The sequence below is a fragment of the Pinus tabuliformis genome, chromosome 6 (assembly GCF_031772625.1).
Source record: "Pinus tabuliformis cultivar Carrire ecotype Pingquan chromosome 6, CPIR1, whole genome shotgun sequence".
In the NCBI taxonomy this organism is placed as follows: Eukaryota; Viridiplantae; Streptophyta; class Pinopsida; order Pinales; family Pinaceae; genus Pinus; species Pinus tabuliformis.
In genome coordinates this window covers 291,618,687-291,640,751 of record NC_142292.1, presented here as the reverse complement: position 1 = coordinate 291,640,751, position 22,065 = coordinate 291,618,687, and the positions used below count along the sequence as shown (strand labels likewise).

At 34.0% G+C, this 22,065-nt stretch overlaps 1 pseudogene; it reads left to right on the top strand.

The window, feature by feature from the left end:
- Nucleotides 1-8,555: 8,555 nt before the first annotated feature.
- Nucleotides 8,556-9,661, top strand: LOC149258474 (ethylene-responsive transcription factor ERF024 pseudogene; annotated as a pseudogene).
- Nucleotides 9,662-22,065: the final 12,404 nt, after the last annotated feature.

Here is a 22,065-nt window from a genome sequence, read left to right as displayed (position 1 = left end):
CGGAGTAAACATGTGATGAGAAGTTACCATGATATGATTCGACATCCTAAGTGACCTTAAGGGAATGGAATCGATGAAAACACATCATATTAGACCTTCCACATTAGCAATAGGGCTCCCAGGAATCATCCCAACCTCTTAGGTAACCAACCCTAGGGTCTTACTGAGTTTTTAGAACAATTAACCCCCGAACGCTCCCATGATATGGGCATGCATGCATCCAAAGGGCTCTCGACACTCCCACAACATGATGTGCTAAAGTCCAGGGAATACTTTTCTCAGTGTTGTGGCAATGTCCCCTGGATTTGAGCCATGTGTTTAGGCCCATAGCCAAGGTCACTGTCTGAAACTCAACGACACTTTTATTATCCATGGTTTACATAGTAACAGTACTTACAAATAAAAAACTAACTGCAGGACTAGGTGTGACCATCCCCAACTGGGACTGACATTTTTTCAAACACTTGGCATCAATGTAATCTACGGGAAATGAATAAAAGGCAGAGGATAAATTACTGATAACTCATATGAGACTTGAAAAGAAGGATCACCACCCTCTTCCCTTAACTATTTTGACATCAATTAGGTGTTGCATCCATTATCCTTTTAGTTACAAGTAAAAACATGAAATAATCATGACAATAACTAGTCATATAACCATGCTTATAACCAACATTTAACCATGAAAATAACAATGAGATAACAACTATGAAAGCCACGTATTAACAAGTACAAAGCAAGAGAACTTATCTTTTATTAATCATAGGAAAATCCGACTAGGTTCGGGAATTCCACGTATCACCCGGTCGTCGACATGGCTGAACCAAATCTTTCTTTTAGCCATTCACTCCCATTCTATATTCCGAGAATGAATGTGGGATCTCATGGATAAACCAATCCAAAACAAACCAAGGGAATCCAGAGGTTAAACCACCTCCACCCTCACCAAACCATGATCTCAACAAAACCGGCATCGAGATCATGAAATTGAACTGAGCTAGGAACGCCTACGGACTCCATCACTATTCTTCAGGAAAATTTTGTCTCCTCATCTCTCAGGTTTACTGCAATCCACACCAGATCACTAGGTGCTAAACCAAGACACCAATCTTTTAGGCTTTACCGCAGTCCACATCGTATCACTAGGCCCTAAACTCTGACTCCACCCACAGGCTTTACCATGTATCCCCCCAAAACCACCTAGGCCTTTGGGATTTTCCTAAGACCACCTCTGCCCCAGATTCTGAAACCATCCGGCAATTCCAAAGCTCAAAACCAAGAAAACAATCCAATCACACCATGGTTATCTGGAAAAATGAAAGGCTAGGATGAAAACCACTGTCATAACCCGTCAAAACCATGCCATGGACAACAAGAGAACCATACACCAACATGCAAAGCCACGCATGTCAAAACCAGCTATGAAATCACATATGCAATATGTTACCTGCAAGTATTCATGTTTCAAAGCTGTTTGATCTTTGCTTTCCTTCCTTTCCTTTGCTTAAGTTTCCCTTCCTTGCTCCAAATCTAGTGCTCCAAGAAAAATCTAAGTGTCCAAGTGTGAGAGAGAGAGAGAATAACGGGAGAGCTCCAACACTGAACTGAGAAAATGTTACAAATTGATCCTCATAAACTTCTCTATCAATGAAGCTATTTGTGAGAGATTTTTTGGCGTAAATCACATGATATTTCATTTGTCGACGCTTTTTGAACCAACCAATGTGGTTCATCATTAGGACAAGTTGAACAATCAGATCTAGTTTGCATGTTAAATAGTTAGAGCAGAACATCCAACGGCTATAATGATGATTAATTTGGATAGTCATTGGATGTTCTGCTCTGACTATTTAACATGGAAACTGGATCTGATTCTTCAACTTGTCCTGACGATGAACCACACTGGCTGGTTCGAAACGTGTCTACAAATGAAATATCATGTGATTTATGCCGAAAAATCTCTCATAAATTTGATATGGATCACAGAAGCATCAATTCAACAATGAAGCTGTTATTTTCTTCATTTTCCATCATTTTCCTTCAATTTCCTTCTCACATGCAACTTGTGACCTTTCACCTATCTTTTCTCCTATTTTCTTTTACTTTCATAAATAATGTGCCAAAAATGTCATTTTTCTTTTTTAATGTCTTTTCCTTTGCCTTTGCCAATTTCCTTTACCCATAAACATACACAATGATGCTCACTAAGATATCTTGCCCAACATTCAGCTTGGAATAAGTGTCCCTTAACCGTGGTCTTATTTTGCCTTTATTAACTTTTATTACATGAACTTTTAACCAAGGCATATTCACAATTATCAATTTATGATAATAAATTCATATTGCAAATGTATATATTTTAAATTTATATTATTTTAAACAAATTAAAATAATTAAAATAAATGTGTAGTAAATTTTAGATATTTTATTTATTTAGTTAAAAAAGGGCTAAATAATGTGATATTTATATATACATGTCCCATTTAAGGGGACTGTCACGTACCCCGGTAATCTCGCATGTAAAAGGTAGGGAGTTAGAATTTTTATACAAATTACCACAAGTAATTATCCAATTCACAACTCGACATTCATCGTTAACCATTAGATATAAAGTTCATTAGTACATAAAGTAAATACAGTAGAGAACAGTAAGACACATAACCCTTAACAACCACTGCTGTAGTGTAATAACATAAACTGTCTAATGAACCCTGCATCCACCTTGCATCCATTTCATGTTTTCCTTAACCATATTCATTAATCTCTTACTTGGGCATTATGAGTATCGCAACCAATAAAGAATCATCATCATCAAGTATTCAACATCATCAAAATGACACAAAAGGCAATCACACCATTGAACACCGATGTACCCTGGAAACCCCGTAGGGTGAAAACCAGCAAACATTTAATCCTATTATTAAACGCTCGTGAGGGTTTTCACCCCTCACTCAATAGCTTATAAGGGATTCCATCCCTTAACCATTGTTATTAAAATCATTACAATGAATTATCATTAAGCTGTCACATAACTAGCTAAAAGCTAATACATTTTCCATGAAACCCTTTTCCTACATACCGCCACATGCAACATTCCTTGTGGCATAATTGTTCTAGCAATGGACGATCCTACAACTTGAACTCATTTGCATGGACCAATAATCCTTTTCCTGCCATAATGTTAGACATCACTTTCCTTAGGCACCAACCGCCATCGTTTCATGTCAATGTAGTTGTCAACAAGCTTTGGCAACAATATTAGGTACATTATTAATCATTCATTAAGCAACCTCTAAAAGTGATCTTTTAACATCTACTCATCTGCATGAGCAAGCATAACATGCTAATTAACTAATACATATATTCAAGTAAATTCTTGTTCTACTTTTCACAATTCTTAATCACACTAATGCATATTTCCCTCTAAGAGATCTAACCATTAGTTTTTACAAGTCCATGTTATCATTATCAACATTGACATCATGATTTCATTTATAAATAATCATATTATTTAGCATTTTCCCTTTGCTCAAGCACATATTCTTAGAGGACAAAACATTAAGGCATACCCTTGAAGGGACTAACTACAACATCAGTTATAATCTGCTTACATGAAAATTTACATAAACTTTTACCGAAAGAGCTAGTCCTTTAGCCATTACTTTTGTTGCCTGCAAACATGTAAAGCAAACTAACACAACTTGTTGTCTCTTCCTGCATGCATATGTATACCCTTTCTAATGAAAGCTAACACAAATCTCGTGTGCTTACACATCTCGTTCAACAAGAAATTAAGATAATAGTTACGTTGGCATAAGGTAATCACATATCATTTTCCTAAAGGAATGTGACTCAATAGTTCTATCCATACAAGAACATACCTCTATAACACGATGGCTAATCCTTAGTGCATCCCATAACTTATCGTAATCGCCCTTCTTTGATGTGTGCAACACATATCCCCTTTCTTAGTATTCTACCATATAATTTGGGATTAGCATGCATTGTGACTAACTAGATAACTCTCAATACACTTAAGTGAGCTTAGCGATGCGCTTTGGCATGGCTTAGAACCTTCCAACAGGCATGTAGAGAGGCAGCGATACAGTCATAAGGGTTTCTGCCCAAGCTTGATGCTATTCAAAATACATCTCTCTTCCTACATCCAAACTCCTATATCCCGATACCATACCTCATATTTGTAAGCTTCTATTGATCAAAGACTGGCCCGCCAAATAGAATCTCGTGTTTAACAAATCAAGATACGATGCTTCAAATCCGCAAGCTTATGCAGAGTAAAAACTGGGATGGAATTCTGTATAGCTGTTCTCCATGTGCGTTAAATGCATTCCTGTAAACTGCCCGTTAATCATTCTGAATAATCATTTTTTGAGTTCCAGAACATTGAATGCCATTACTTCACCGCCAAATCAGCCAGCGTAGAATACGTGACCATCATTTTGCTCCTTCGGCGTAATAATTCCCCAGGCCACGTTAACTCCATCCCTTCCCTCGTTTCCTTCATTCTCGTTCAGTTCCACAACAACCAAGAATCAGTTAATAACTGATTCGTAATCTTGAATTACTTTTACGCAGGGTTATGGTTATTTATGATAGGTATATTACAGGGACAAACAAAAGGTTCAAAGCCAATACAAATATATATTCATTATGAATTCAACATGTCATAAATATGCATTAGACCTATCAATTAATTAAGCAATATTAAATTTCACATTTTAAAATAATTTCAGTTTAAAAGAAGCCAGAAGTTAAATGGTTCATTTGCATCATAAATGAGTGAGGACCACTAAATATTGTGAAGCATTTAAACATTGATAAATATATATTTTACCAGCACAAGTACCTAAGTAGCAACTAGTGAACATTGATAGATATGAGTTGATTATGCTTTATACTTATCTCTACTATATTTTATCATTAATGACATAATTTATAAGGTTGAAAATCATAGTTGAAGTCAGGTAAAAAATTAAACTATTAAATATATATCATCAATTTAATGGGTTAGAAAAACAATTAAACAATTAACTAAGGAAAATATTCTTTAAATATCTGGTATTGATGATGAACCACATTTATTGGTTCGAAACGCGTTGGCCAAAAAATTCTCTCATGTGATTTCTACCAAAAGATTTTGTTTAATTCATTATGAATCACAGAAGCTTGAATACAGAAATTCCTTAAATAATCAATAATAATTATTAATAAAAATACCATAGCTTTATTTTTAATATAAAAATATCTAAAAATAATTTAAATAAAGAAAAAAATAATATTTAATAAATTTTAGATTTTGAAATATCTATATAAAAATAATTTTTATAATTCAAAATTAGACATTTTCTATTCAAATCCTATATATATTTTAAATAAATAATTAAAATTTTTAGTTCAATTTAAAAAAAATTAATTTTATGTATAAACTTAATTAAAACGTTTAATTACTTAAATTTAAAATTTTTGTTTTTCCATAAATGGAATGTTTTGTTATTTTAAATAATTTTATAAGCTTATCTAAAAAATCATAATGTTTTTTTAATAATTACAACTATATGATTAACTTGGTAGTCAAAATTTTTCACGATTATTTTCTAAGTCATCCATATAATTATTTAAATTTATACTATAATTAAAAATTAATTTTAATAAACATATATATATATATATATATATATATTGCATGTGGTTCATGAGCACCCTGGTCAGTGAGTGATCGCTATGTCCACGGAAAAATCTGGGCGATAGCTGAGCTAAATCGCCCCTCGGCCTACTGGCAAGACCTGACCCGAAGGGCTTCGGGTGGATTCGATCCTGTGACCTCGAGGCACGGTTTTGACCAACTGAGCTAACCCTTGGGGCTACAAATTATATATATATATATATATATATTAAAATCATTTAATGGTTATTATGTCACTACCAAATTATTTTGAAATATTTTTTTTCAAACAAAAAAGGCACAACGCACTTCTGGAAATATCTTAAGATTTTTTGAGAATATTATTTTTACATTAAACTCGTCTCATTTTTACACAATAAACAAAAAAATAAGCGATAATAATCTGAAAAAAACAAGAACAATAATATTGCCACCTCATAATTGTTAAATATCTTGTAATAAATTTATAGCTAATTTATTATATTTTTATTTCTTAGATATTATATTGATGATGACCAAATAATGATCTGTCGGACCTAAAAAGACAAATTATTATTATTTTGATTTAAGATTTTATTCTTATGCTCAAAAAGCTTTGGAGAGAAGCCTCCCGAGTTCACTATAATTTTGGCATTGTAAAAGGCTAGGAAGGTCAGTATTGTAACAAAGGTTGTGAAATTGAGATCTAATGTGGTTGTATGCAAGGCACTCTAAGAGGAAGTGGTTTTCATCCTCGATGCTCCTATTCTCACAAATATGGCAGATCCTTTCCATCCATGGCGTTTTAGGAACTGCCCAATGGCCAGTTTCACTATGGAGCTCATGAGAATTCGTTCTAATCTTTGCTATATTAATTTTCTTCTTTGAGCTAGTCAAAATAGAGAGATACTTTTGATCTTCAAGGGTGGGGTTGATGACCTTCTTATAATAACTTAATTTTCTTTTAGACGCTAAATCTTTCTCACACCACAATTTTTCTTTGAACTTAGAAGTAACAATATCTTTAATGTTATTTATGTTTTGCAAAGAATCATTCTCATTGATCTCCCAATAGTTTAACCAGGCCCTTGTGTCCTTATGCCATCCTCGGTTAAGCCTTAGGTGGTTTTGGCTGGAATTTAAAGCTAGCTTAGGAAGTCTATGATTGTCTATGTTATTGAGCTTGTGCTTGTACAACAAAAACCTGAGCATAGTTAGGCTCTCAATAGGAAAAAGACCTGCTTCTATAAGGAGAATAGGATAGGGTGTATTACTTTTAATTTTCAGGTTATAAATTATAAAACGCTTCTGGATTTGCTCAATCTTTCTCCATGATTCTCTGGAGATGCTGCAGCCCCAAACTTCACAGCCATATAAGATAACAGGAGTGACTAAAGTTTCAAAGAGGAACTTCTTTTTATCGCACATTACGAGGTTTGTTGTTTTGCAATTATTTTCAAGACCAAAATAAGCTTTCCATCCCCCATTGATCCTTTTCTCAATGCTATGGTTCCAGTTGAGCTTGTGATGGATATCAATTCCTAGGTACTTGTAAGAATACACTTCCTCCAAGTTATTATTGTCATACATAAAATTAGCGCAAGTGTCCTTCTTGGATTTGATAATCATAACTTTTGTTTTGTCAGTGTTAACAATCATATCCATGGTAGAGCAGAAATCCTTAAGAAGCTTGAGTTGCTTATCAAGATCAGAAGGGCACCTTGCCAAAAGAACAATATCGTCAGCATAGAGAAGAAGGATAACGACTATCCCAGCTAAGATTGTGCCACCACATCCTGCTTCTTCTAAATAACCTTCGAGCTTATCGATGTAAATGCCAAATAGGGTAGAGGAGAGGGGGCAACCTTGTTTAACTCCGATGTTACACTTAATATCTTTTGACCACCCCTCATTGTTCTTTAGGTTGGCAATTACATTCTCGTATAGCCTTATAACAGCACCTCTCAACTCAAGAGGAACCTTTAGCTCTTCTAACCTATTCCAAAGGTTGTATCTAGGAACCGTATCGAAAGCTTTTCTAAAGTCTACAAAGCAGCAAAATAAATTGGATTTATCATTACGACATTCCTCAGCAACTGATTATTTCTATACAAATCGATTAATAAAAAAATAAAAATAAACCATCATTAACTTAGTATCAGTGGAATATAATATTATACCCAAACGAGAAAGTAAATGAATCATTAATTTACTGCCGCATGAAATGCGTGTCACATTAATTTTATTGAAAACGCAAAAGGGTGCAGTTTACGTTCCAAAGAGTAACATAGAATAAAGAGAAAATCGGAGACCGTTGATCAGAAGTCCCTGTTGTTACCACGGTTATGGGGCCCCACACTGATCAACTCAATTACACCATGATCAACTCAATTAAAAGTGGTTTGATTAAAACGTGAAATTGGCCTAAGCAGTGTTTTGTCCGTACGGAGCATCTAGTGTAGTATAATTGGGCTTTGTTTATTAAGGCCACAATTTTGCCTACGCGAATTTCCAGTTAGAATGGGGCAATTTTTTTTTAAGATATGAATTTCCAGTTAGAATGGGGCAATTTTTTTTTAAGATATGAGATTGTTGCAGTTTCTATATCAAGGTATTTATTTAAAAAATTCAAAAAATTTAATATCTACAACTTAGATTTTCAAAAATTCCTACTAAAATTCTTGAAAATTATACCGATATTTCAATGGTTTTCTGCACAGAATTGTAGCCGTTTTATACTTCGCAATATATTTGCACTGTATATAACAATGCAAACCCACTTTATCACGGTTAGAATACAAAGCCTAAGTCGTCACTGGAAAGTTCGTTGTGTATATTTATATATATATATACATATATATGCCTACTTACACATCCCACGGCTGAGAGAGTATCTCATGGCTTTTCTCTTCGAATCGTCACGCACCACTTTGGATGAACAGCGTGGCCATAGTCAATGTGCACATTCTGCATCTCCTCCTGCTTTAACAAACTCCTCTTCATCTCCTGATTCCTCTGACGGAAACTGCATATCTTCCCTATTCAATGCGACTGAATTTGCTTCCACTCGGATTCTGCGCTCACATTAACGCACAATAGCATGCCTAAGCGTCGTGCAGAGGAGGTTAATAATGCAGACGAATCTGGCGAAGTGGAGTCCGCCTCGTGTAATGGAGATGAGGAGCAGGGGGTGAAAATTAAAGGAAAACGGAACCGTCGTTACAGAGGCGTGAGAATGCGAAGTTGGGGCAGATGGGTTTCAGAGATTCGAGAGCCCAAGAAGAAGTCCAGAATTTGGCTGGGGACATTCTCCACACCAGAGATGGCGGCTCGAGCCCACGACGTAGCGGCTCTGAGCATCAAGGGGAAATCCGCGTTCCTCAATTTTCCCCACATCGCCTCGTCGTTGCCTCGCCCCGCTACATTGTCCCCCAAGGACATCCAGGCCGCTGCCGCGGTGGCTGCGGCTGAGTTTCATATGCTTTCAGAAGAAGATTGTAGTGAGGATCGATCCCTTGGCCCTGTGGGGACAAATAATGCGATCCCTAGTCATGCAGACACTATGATCCTTGCAGACTCCGGGAATAATGAAGATGCAGCAGGAGTTTGCGCGTCGAATTCGGTTTGGGTGTCGAGTTTTCTTTCGGAGAACGAGTGGATGACCATATACGACGATATACTGTTCGATCTGCCGAATATTGTGGGAAACATGGCAGAGGGTGTACTCGTAACCCCTGCATGGATGGTGGAACAAGATAATTACAGTGCTTCTGATAATTTCTATGATGTATATGGATCAATCTCTGCAGAAACGTCTCTTTGGAACTATTCCTAAACCTTGAACCTCTTACTAAATGAACATATGGTCAGATCCAACAGGATTCAATTGGAATTGGAGCCGATCTCATTTACAACAACTGTAATCGTGGGTCACACAGGTGTGACTGTTGTACTTCAAATTTGAATTTAATTTCCAAGAAAGATTGGCTTTCATCTTCTTCTTATTATTATTATTACTATTGTGTTAATGAATTGAGTTCAAGTTCCTCTGTCCTTTTACAATGTTGATGGATTCAATTGAATTTCCTCCATCCGAAGTGTGGAGACGCTTCGGGTATTATGGTGTAGACGGGCAGCTTGTAGATGACGTCATGACAACTGCTGTCAGCTTACAAGCTCCGGCGTTCTTATGCCAACTCAAACGCCGGCCTCGCTCTGCAAGTGAGATTAAAAAGTGGACTTAAAATAATATTTAGGGATAAGGAATTAGGCGGCTCGAAGTGAGATTAAAAAGTGGAATTAAAATAATCTGAGGAACAATAAAATTTAAATGATTTAAACCTTAAAGTTTAGTTTAATTGATAGTTTGTGGAGTCATCTAATGAGGTGGAAGAATTGTCTGGATGGCTAAAAGTGGCCGGAATTTAGGTAAAAAATTTTGTAGAGATAGTGTTTGAATGTGTTTTTATGGTGGAAATGGATTAAGCACCATCAAAATCCTCTAAAACACTTAAAATTTTGAAGTTTAACAACTATAACTTGGATTTACAAAAATCTTTACAGGATTTTCTCTAAATATAACCAGAATTTCTATAACTTTTTGAGCAACTCCTCGGCCGTTAGACTATACATTTTTAAAAGACTTTATTATTAAATAATCAAGAAGTCAATTCGTCTTCACCCTCGTCATGTTAGTAATCACTATCTCCAGAATCTGCCACAGAGTTACAAACATGATTTGTGAAATCTACATAATTAAAATATCTAAAATAAATTTCCATAAATTCATTTATACATTAAAAATATAAATTATATATATATATATATATATATATAACAAACTTAATATAAAAATAAAAAATTAAAAGGTTAAAAAACAATTTATTTCCACCATAAATATATTTCAGGAAAAAGCAACAAAAGGTTGGAAAAAAGAAAATAGAAAAAAATTCCAAACATTGGAGCCCATTTTTGTGTGGCAGCACTGTCTATGCTTCAAGTAGAATGACGCTTTTTGACCACCCTCTGCCGAAAACTGGAAATCACTGCTTTGGCTTTAATTGATTGCATTTGATTATAAATGAGAGAACAAATCGATTTCTGCGTTTCCTCTGTGCAGTGATGTCAGGCCGGCCCTACCTTCTGCAAAAATTAAAACAAGTGGTTGCAGTTGATGACAAATAATGATGCCCAAAATCTAATCTGCTAGACACAGAGGCAATAAAAATGTGGTCAAAAGAAGAGATTCCATGAAATTATTAAAGGGGACGACGTTCCCTGTGTTTCCATGCACCGACTATCCCCGGGATGCGATGCGTTAGCCGTAGTTTTCATGTAAAACATGTGTTAAAGAATGGACTCCGTCGATGGGTTTATAAAACACGTCTGTAAATATCTTCCTGTGGACAGAGTACACAGTTACGTATTCGGAGTCCAAGCATCTTGAAGTTTTTGTCTGTTCAAAACAAGAATGAGGTGAGGTGGTGGCAAAGTTCCTGCGCTTTTACTTAAATCGATTTAATGTTTTTAAATTTATTTAAAACCAGAATGCAAAGGTGGCCATCCTAGATTTAATGTTTTTTTATTATATGTTTTAAATTTGTCACATGTTTACTTGAAACACAACCTTATGGCTTTTGTTTTATTTTAATATATATATGGTTTTCGCAGGGATTAGAGTTAATGGCCAAAACCATCCGATATGGTTTAATTTTAATGAAAGTTATTTATTTTGAAAACTATCGATTATGGCAGGAGAAATATAGTTTAATTAAGAGGATAGGTATTTTTAATGGAATTAGAGAAAGAAAAAAAATTAATAATAATAATTAAATGGGGTAAATTAAAAATTGTGAGTATATTTTTATAATCACTATTATATTAATGGATAGAATTCACACTAATGACAATATATTTTTGTAGTTGCTACTGTATTAATGAACGAAATTCACATTGTTAGTTTCTTTGCATATTTAAATTATATGTTTAAATCATAATTAATTTATTTCTTTACCAAACGCCTATATTAATTATAGAATTCACACCAATGACAATATTTTTTTAGTTGCTATTGTATTAATGAACGGAATTCACACTGTTAGTTTCTTTGCATATTTAAATTATATGTTTAAACCATAATTAATTTATTTTTTTATGAAACGCCTATACTAATTATTTATCACCACTTGATGAGAGAAATAAAATTAAAAATTAAAATATTAAAACATACAAGATTGAAACATGACTATATTGAAATGTTATTGCATTACATTTCAAAATGTATGTGTTTCAAAATTCCTAATCACCCAAATATTTGTGGATTCATAGGCCTTCATTGATTGCACTTTCATTAAACATGGTTTTGTAATCAATATTAACATGGTACAGGATTGGTATAACGATAATTAATTTATTTCTTTATGAAACGCCTATACTAATTATTTATCACCACTTGATGAGAGAAATAAAATTAAAAAAAAAAATATTAAAACATAAAAGATTGAAATATGGCTATACTGAAATGTTATTGTATTACATTTCAAAATGTATGTGTTTCAAAATTCCTAATCACCCAAATATTTGTGGATTCATAGGTCTTCATTGATTGCACTTTCATTAAACATGGTTTTGTAATCAATATTAACATGGTACAGGATTAGAACATGACTATATTGAAATGTTATTGTATTACATTTCAAAATGTATGTACTTTAAAATTCCTAATCACCCAAATATTTGTGGATTCATAGGCCTTCATTGATTACACTTCCATTAACATGGTTTTATAATCAATATTAACATGGTACACGATTGAAACATGACTATATTAAAATGTTATTGTATTACATTTCAAAATGTATGTGTTTCAAAATTCCTAATCACCCAACTATTTGTGGATTCATAGGCCTTCATTGATTGCACTTTCATTAAACATGGTTTTATAATCAATATTAAAATGGTTTTAAGTTATAATGGTTCTTTTGGTTTTAAATTTTAATATAATATAATATTAAAACCTAAAAAAAAATTAATATAATATAATATTAATTTTTAGTAGGGTTAATATATAATATAATATAGTATAATATTAGATTTTATTGTTAAGTTTAATATAAATAATTGGTTTTAATATTAAATTTTAATATGTTAATGTGGTTTTAATGTGAATATTTGATTTTTGTGTTAATATTAAATTTAACATGTGGTTTTAATATGAATATTAGGATTTTATATTAGTATTAAATTTAACATGTGGTTTTAATGTGAATATTAAGTTATAATATTAATATTATTAATATAGCATCGATTTTAATGTTAACAATGTCAATATACATAAATTACATTAAGTTTTAAATATTAAAATGTTTTAATAGGTTAATTGGTTTTCATATTAATATTAAGTTTAATATTATTTAATATTAAGTTTTAATAATAAAATTAGGTTTTAATATTAACTATAAGTTTAATATTAGATTTCAATGTTAGTATTAGTAATGCTTAAATGTGGTTTTAATGTTAAAATTAAGTTTTAGCATTAACAATGTTCATATAAATAAACCACATTATTAATGTGGTTTTAATATTTTATTTTATGTTTTAATATTATAAAGTTTTAATAAAGGATTCTATTTTATTGTTTATATTAAGGAGATTTTAGATTAAATATTGTCTTTTGTTTTACAATGAATTAATTTTATAATGTTTATATTAAAATAATAATTATTAACATTATTATTATATATTATTAGTAATATATTAACCAGAGGGTATGAGGGATGCATGTAGAAAACACTCTGTGGTGCGCATGCGGAAAATGATAGATAATAGGCATATCCTTTTGTCTAAGTCAACATGGCTTAGAAAGCCTCTCCTTATCATCTCTATGCTCGTGACAAAGACAAGGGTTTCACCAAATTACTCAATGACATTCTATTTTTAGTTTGTTACTCAATGGCATTCTATTAAGGTTTTTCGAGATGGAGAGGGTTTTCTCGACTGGCATGGAGGATATTTTAGACCAAATCCTCACTCACAGGGTATTCTAGTTGCCTTGGGTTTGGAACCCACTCCTCAAAATTTGGAGAAAGCTTCACTCACAACTAGCAAGTTGGTTCTAGAAATGCCATCTATCGATGCCACGATGGAGGAGGGAGGCATACTTCGTGCGGAAAATGGGTAAAAACTAGGGATAGATTGTTGCATTGGATGATCCAAAATGACAAGAAAATCCATGCAAAGAACTAGAACTTCCCCCTTGAATTTACCTCTGATAAGTATTTGGAGTCAAAATTTCTCACCTATCAGGGAGAATTACCCATCAATTTTTTGGTGTTTTTGAACCTGTACACTTAAGATTGTTTTGATTAGAAGACTATAAGATATTGTCACATATGCCTGGAAGAATCTCATCCCCATCTCACTGTCATCTACATTTTGTGGTCTTTCAAACTTGGTTAAGGAGTTGTTTCCTTGGTTGAAATTTACATTTACGGGAGATAAGATGGTTGGGAGGCTCAAAGAATCTTTAAAGGCCCTAAACACATGAGAAAATGGAGCAATGGAAGCAAGTTTTGGATAGTATGCAGTGTAGGGGAATGAATTTGGCCCTCATGGTGATGGGTCAAAACAAGGTAGTCACCTTGAAGTAAACCCTTTTCTTATCTCAGTGCCAATCAATATTTTCAGAAGGGCCAAAACCCTAGAAGTTCCTGTAAATAGAACCCCTCCTCAAATTAGGGGAAATTATGACCTTACCTCTAAAGGCATTGAGATAGGTCATACATTATATGTTATTGACAATTTCCAGACCTACACTCTGCATAAGACTAGCAAGAAACATCTGAAGGTCAATAGAGCGGTGGGGCCAAATTTTTTTTAGCATAATCGAGCGGGGAAGAAAAGGAAGAAGGGACACTGCATCCGAAAACAGTGGAAGACAAAAATCTTGTTCTAGGAGATGACATTGATACTTACGCATCTATGGAAATAGTTGAACATGTTCTAGTGGGGAAAGTTAGGGGTCCTTTATTTAGATATTAGTCAGGTAATTTGCTTTATGGAAAGAAAGAAATGTGAGGATATTCAAGAACAAAAGATGAAAATCAGAGGATCTATGGGAATTGATCTAAGCTAAATATTAAGGAAAGAATCCTAATATGAGATTGGTCTCTTGAAGATTAAAAAGCAAACAACCAAGAAAAAGAGATATTGAGGAAGTTGGACCTAGCCCAGAAAATGTTCCCACTAAGGAAAGTCAGATTTTTAGAGGTGTGTAAGCAGGCCCCAAGTCATTTTACCCCCCAAAAGGCCTTATTAAATTAAATTTTGATGGGGCACAAAATCGTAACCCTAGAATAGTAGGGCTCAGAGGGGTCTTCAAGGATTGGAACTCAACTACCCTTACGATTTTCTCAAAGAGCTATGGTACTACCAGTAACAACTTAGAGGAGTTCCAAGCCTTGTAATGAGGCCTATAGATCGGTATCTCTAAAGGATTCAAAACGCTCGAAATTGACGGGGAATCTATGTTGGTGACAAATAATGTTAAAAAATTAATCTATGGGTCTCCCTTTAGCAAGTTGGTGAATAGCTAAAGGCTGCAATGTCTAATTGAAAGGATCAATGATTTTATTTGAAAGATGACATTCAAGAAGACAAGGAATAAGGTGGTAGACAACATAGCCAATTGATCCATATGTTGGGTGGAGGAATCCAAGATATGAAAATTGAAATGCCAGAAGAAGATGAGAACAAATTGTAAACAAAACCACCAAGAAAATTTTATTAAAATAGACAGTAATTGTAAAAGTTACATTATGGTGGACCATATTTCCTTTTACAAATTGCAGCTTGTTACTTATAGAATTTTTTAGCTATAATACCATAGGTAAAATCCATGGGTGGGTAAATACCATGGGTGAATGAATACCATGGGTGGATGCCACTTTCCATTAAGATCATTCCTACCTCCTTAAGAAGTAATGGTCCCCATTGTGTGCAATTCCCTCATAAGAAACATTTCTTGAATATGAAGAGAGAATGAAGAGAAGGGCTTTTTGTGGTTAACCCATAACCGTGATAAACGAAGAACTGAGGATAGAGATACGATGTAATGCTTGCGACCAACTACAATACTAATAGTGCGCGGTCTAGCAAATGGAATTCAATGACAAGGGTTTTGCTTGGTTGACCCATAACCTTGGGTTTGTGTGTGACCCATAACCGTGATGCTTGTCAATCTGTTTGGTAAAAGTATGGTGGTTTGTCTAGTATATTCTCGTATCCAATGATATGTTGTAAAGGCTTATTTCACATTCTTTTTTTTCAACAAAACAACAATGAAACGTTTTACTAAAATAGAGAGTAAATATAAAATATACACTGTGGTGGACCATTTTTCCTTTTACAAAATGCGACTTTTTACTTATAGCCCTTTTTAGTTACAATATCATAGGTAAATTCCATGGGTGGGTAAATACCATGGGTGAATGAATACCATGGGTGGATGCCACTTACAATACCATGGATAAATTCCATGGGTGGATAAATACCATGGGTGGATGAATACCATGGGTGGATGTCACTTTCCATTCAGATCACCAATATGGGATGTCAAGCAAAGATTTAAACATTGATATGAATTCACCCATTGCAATCGAGGCAAGTTGGGTGAAATCCCTCCAATATGTTCTAAATGGAGATAACGATCTCACTTATGTGGGTGTTAATGGGCTCAATGATATTTCCTTGGGGGATGTTCCTGCCATGTTTGGCCATGATGGTCATTTTTGTTAAGAGGGCATGACCAACCCCCAACATGCAAGTGCATGCAAGTATCTAGATCTCTCTCAAAGGTTTTAAATGCTCCTATGCAATGGAGCTTTGGGCATTCAAAGCGGTGGTCAAGGACAGAGGTGAGGTTGATACCTATACCTCCCTATTGCTATTATTTAACTTGTTCTACAGAGAGTGGTTTATCTTGCTTTAGTTCGAGGATGGTGGTGCGACGATAAAGTTTTGGCTCACAGACTTTCTATGCAGGAGGTTGTTGGAGAAGGTTAAAATTGAGCATGGGGTATTTGGCACATATTTGGTGCTCTTGGAATGCATATTTCAAGGGAGATATTCACCTTCGACCGTAGGATAAGTATTTAACATCATGTCCCCTCTCTGCTTGTTTAATTATTTGTACTTTTGTTTCAGGGTTGGGTCTTTGTACTTTGGAATTATATCTGTAGGGTGGGTATCTACTTATAGTTGTTTCCCCTAGTCTTGAAGGGTTTTAAAACCACTCAATGAATTTCAGGTGGTGTTTACCTCAGATTTGGAGTGTCTGGTCCTATCTTCCATGTTATTTTGTGCCTATCTAGGAAATTGAGAGTTTGGGCCCATGTGTCTCCCTGATCTTGGATCTTCCACTGTCCAAGGGCTCTCTCTAATTTGGGTATGTTAGGTTTCTTTTGTTCTTGTTTATAGTTAATGTTGTTGGGGCATGGGGGCTATGTCGCAGCTTCGACGTCTATGGTGCAAGTAACCCTTCTCGATGCATGTGCTATAGCATGCGTGTACATGATGATATTTTCATATGGTGTTTAAACCCTGGTAAGGCTATGTTTGGCTTTATTTCATGCTACTTTGTAGGTAGAGGAAGCTATAACATTTGTTTAGGTGTGCCCCCATTTTTTCTACCATGCAACCTAGGTAGCGTGTGCATTATCATAGGGGTCAAGGTTGGCAAAAGTCCGCAAGAAAAAAGGTGTGAGGCCTTTTTCCCAAGATTAAACTGCCATATATTTTAATTCACTCATTAGAAAGAATGAGAGAAATTCACAAGTTGGAAATTCAAGTGAGGGTGGAGAGGCAATCCTGCTCTGATTCGAAGATATGTCTACATGGATTTGAAACCTTGGCCACACTAAGGGTAGGAAGAAGTAGTACCTAAATTTAGTGGTCTAACATTGGCAAATGAAAACCTTACTGGGGTTGGTTCTAAAGGATACATAGGTTGATAGGTACAATGCCTTTTCCACCATGGAAAACATTAAGGGAATGTTAAGAAACCAACATTTCTAGTTGGACAAAATTGATGCAAGGCTTGCCCACAAAGAGGGACAACTACATTGTGAATGTAATAATGTTGAACCTCCAGGATTAAGTGTTAGAGCTCGAGCCACTATTTCATCTTTTGAATCTAAATGAGTTGTTTTGTCTATCAGTTTCTTAGTTTTTATTTTTTTTTTAGTTTTGGGACTGCCCATTAACAAGGGCTTTTGTGTTCTATGTTGAATTCTGGATTTAGTGATAAACTAAGTTTTGAAACTATGAAAAATATAAGGAAGTGTTGGTCTTTCAAATCTCTAGTAGTTTTATTGAGAATAGGAAAACCCTAAAATGTTGGAGCAATGTAATTCTGATTTTTAAATAATAAAAAACATTAATTCACACTAATAAAAATAAAACATATCATAATTAAATATATTATATATTACCATTAGCATATCATAATTTTATATTACAATTATATCATAATTGACTATATTATATTACAATTAACGTATCTATCATTTAAATATCATGTATTAGATTTTTTTTTGTCTTTTTTTGTTGTTGTGATTTAAAAAATAATTATTTGGTAGTATAAGTTTTTGTTTTGTCTTTGTAATTTTTTAAAATATGGCTTGACCATAAAATATATGTCTATACTTTAAAAATATCAATAGATTATGCTTTATATTACTTTAAAACTATTAATAGGCTATTTTTTATGACAGAAAGTTAATTTTTTACTATGTATTTAATTTCGTGAGCTTATTGCTCTTTTTCTTTTCATTAAAGCAAGAAAATTATCTTACCAAATGTATATGCTATTAATTTAAGATCAAGTGTTGTGATAATTTTTTTCTAACCAAAGATTATTAATTCGCTAGAGATCCACGTTTTTGGTTTAATTTGATTTTTTTTTGTTAATTGTCCTTTGAATATTTTCGCTTATGGAGTTCATTAATTAGCGTGCAAATCCACATGTTGCTTTAATTTAAGATCCCGTAGCTGATCTATTTTATTGCGGTTTGTTTATTTTTAATAATAACTTAATTATTCATTTTTTAAATAGTTTTATCTTTAAAAGTTTTGATCCATTTCAAAAATATTGAAATGGTCAAATTTTTTAAAAATTAAAACCTATCGAATTGTTAATTCACTCCATTTAATGCGGAGTACATACGTGGAGTTTGCTAGATCTATAGAGTCGTTTAATGCGTTGAAACGGTGGTGCTAATCTCTGGAAAAAAAAGAAACGGTGGTGCTAAAACAGATTCACGTGACAGGACAATTAGACATTACACTTATTAATGGCATGTCTCACTGGGATTTTATTTACCTCAAAACAAATATGTCACATGGAAAAATTGATTTGCCTGGTTGTCTTTGTAGGTGAGCTCTCTTAGTTTCATGTTTTTTTTAGCAAAAAAAATTCTCATAATAATTTTATTTTATTGAGTTATAATAAATTAAAAAAAAGTGTAACAGTTTTATTTAATTTTTAATATCACCAAGGGCTAAAGGAGACTGTAGATTTTTTTTTTTTAAATTAAATAAATATTAAAAACAATGAATGTATTTAATAAAAAGGGAATTTATCACATAATATTATGAATGTTAAAATATGTATTCACAAAAATATAAATGAAGTGTATAAACTTTATTTAAGATATTCATACTTTATAAAATAATTAAACTTTAATGTGTGAATTTATTATCAAAAAATGCTTTGAGTTTTTTTTGTTTTTTTTTTTTTAATATTGTAAATTACATTATTTTAATATTGTAAGTAGGTTAAAATTATTAAAATATGTCATTTTAAAATAGATGATACATTAAAGTTAGGGTAAGAAAATCATGTAAAACAAATAAATAAGGCTATAGTAAAATTTTAATTAGATTTATAATATAACCAAAATATAATATGTGATATACTATGGAGTAATACGTCTAATTGAAATTATTGATCATCTACAAATAATGACATTGCAAATACTAGCGATTTAAAATGCTTTTAATTATTAAAAAAATAAGAAAAATGATCAAATATTGATCGAGGACCTTAATGATAGCTCAAATTTCAAAGTGTTCAAAAGAGTGTCGAACCTGAGGGACCAGATAAATCTCGTCTCCCTGATTCTGGTGTTGCAAATGGTTCGAAAAACCAATACCGTATGAAGGAGTTATCACAATTTGAAAAAGTCTACTAAACTGCAATTTATGGACATTTGACCAAGATTAAGTGTTAAACCTTTCCTTAAACAACTTTCTTTAAGTTCTGTATTGAGCACGTGGGTAGTATTTGGCAAGTGGTAAGCGGTATCCCGTGTGCCCTAAAGGTTGGAAATGGTATTTCTAAAATTCACGCGATTAACCTTAGCGTGTGACACGTAGCACGAGAAAACCACTTTTCTCGTGTGCTCTCAGTGTGATATCGGACGTGTAAGAATCTGCGCGCGATAGTCATTTGATTGGACTGGTCACATCGACGGTGGAGATCGTCCGGGTTAGTTGGTGAGCGGACGATGCAATATCTGTTGGATTGAGAGGGATAGATTGACGGTGGAGGTTCTGCTAAGTAAAAAGTTCCACGTGCTTGCCGATTAATATGACTGCCAGCCTTACCCCTAACTGTCGGGATTATACCGTCGCATATGCGTGTTAAACAGTTGATATAACTGCTCACCTCCGACGGTCGGCCTAGTGGAGCAGACAAATTTAGCTGGAGTTAGGTGCAGTTCACAAAATTTGGTGGAGTATCCCTAGGGGATATTGATTAAATGTACTCCAGGAGCAGTTTTCATCCATAGCCAGAGAGAGAAAGAGAGAAACAAGAGGCTAGCTAGGCTAATTGGAGCCATCTGAAGCCAATGGAATAGTCCAGAGAAGTTGAGGAAGTCATCTTCATAGAGATTTTCATTCATAAATATTTTGGAACTGAGGGCCACCAGGAGTTGGAGGAAGTTGTAGGAACTACCAGTACTCGTTCTAGGTGAACCAGCAGTGATTTCTAACTGTAATGAGCCTTATGAATCCATTGCATGGATTTTGAAAAGCATTTGGAGACTTCTAAAGGCTGAGATGCTACAGGGAAGTTTCAGGTAGCCTAGTGCCAATCATGGAGGAAGGCCTAGTTTGGGGATGCAGTGCTCATTTTGAGCAAATGATCAGGCCATTTTGGTGTCTGGTATGTGCTAGAGACAGTTGTTAAGGTTTCAGTGACAGTTAAAGAATTCTGGAGTAGTTAATGCCATCAAGAAGCTTAGGGTAGCTCTGAGCACTGATTGAAGGAATGAAGTCTAAGGGGAGCTTAGAACCGTTTGCAGAGTGATGGCAGCCATGACAGGGATGTAGATGGTTTTATAAGCCCATTGGCTCAGTTCAAAAAACTTTGGAGTTAAGTGTGGAACTTGTAAAAGAAACTTTGCCATAATCCCAAAGAGCCAAGTTAAGATGACAAAAGCTCAAGGAGACGTAGCCCATGATATTCAAGTGAACTCCTATATTAAATTTGTTGTTATGTGTTGATGTTTATTTTTTGCATTATATGGTTGTTATATGTGTTTAATATCAATGAAAACAAATGGACTTAAAGCACTTAAACAATTAAAAGAAAACATACACCTGTTTCAAGTATTTAATTTCGCAAACATCATATCTAAGCTAGATCATTTATTTGTTTAACCGAGTGGGAGGTTCTTGTAAGCATAACAAGTTATCAAAGCCCCATTTCAGATTAGGTGGTATCAAAGAAAGTTTCTTGATTGATAGAGCAGTAGGTTTCTTGTTTGAATTGAAAGGTGTTTAAACAGTACAAAGGATTTGATTGTGTGACTGTTTGTAAACTAACTGTTGTTTGAGTTTGCAAAGGTGAAGGGAAAGCTACTGATAGCTAAGTCCAGGAAAGGACAAGAAGGAAGAAGGGCTAAACGCATTCTCCTTACCCAAAGGACCTCAAGGAAACCCTTGAAGCACAAGACAGTTTGTTTGCAAAAGGCTGCTTGAATAAGAGTCTGACTCTACAACCATTTATTTCAGAAGTTTTGTCATTAGTTCTTTGAAAACTTTGTGAATTTTGTTGAAGTTCTTTTGTTCATTTCTATAATGAAAACTTCTATAAGTGAGTCCTTAAATTCCTCCTCCTTCACAAGATTCTTTGATGAAGACATGAAGCATGACTTGTTCATCATGATGGATATGGTGAAACAAATGTATGAAGATGAAAGGAAGAGCACCAAACTTCGAGAGCAGTTGAATTCCATAAAGGAAGAGAAGCAGTTGCTTTTTGATAAATTGCAGGAAGTGGAGAGCCAACTTCATATTGAAAATATGAACCTAGAAAGGATGCATGAGTTGGAGACACA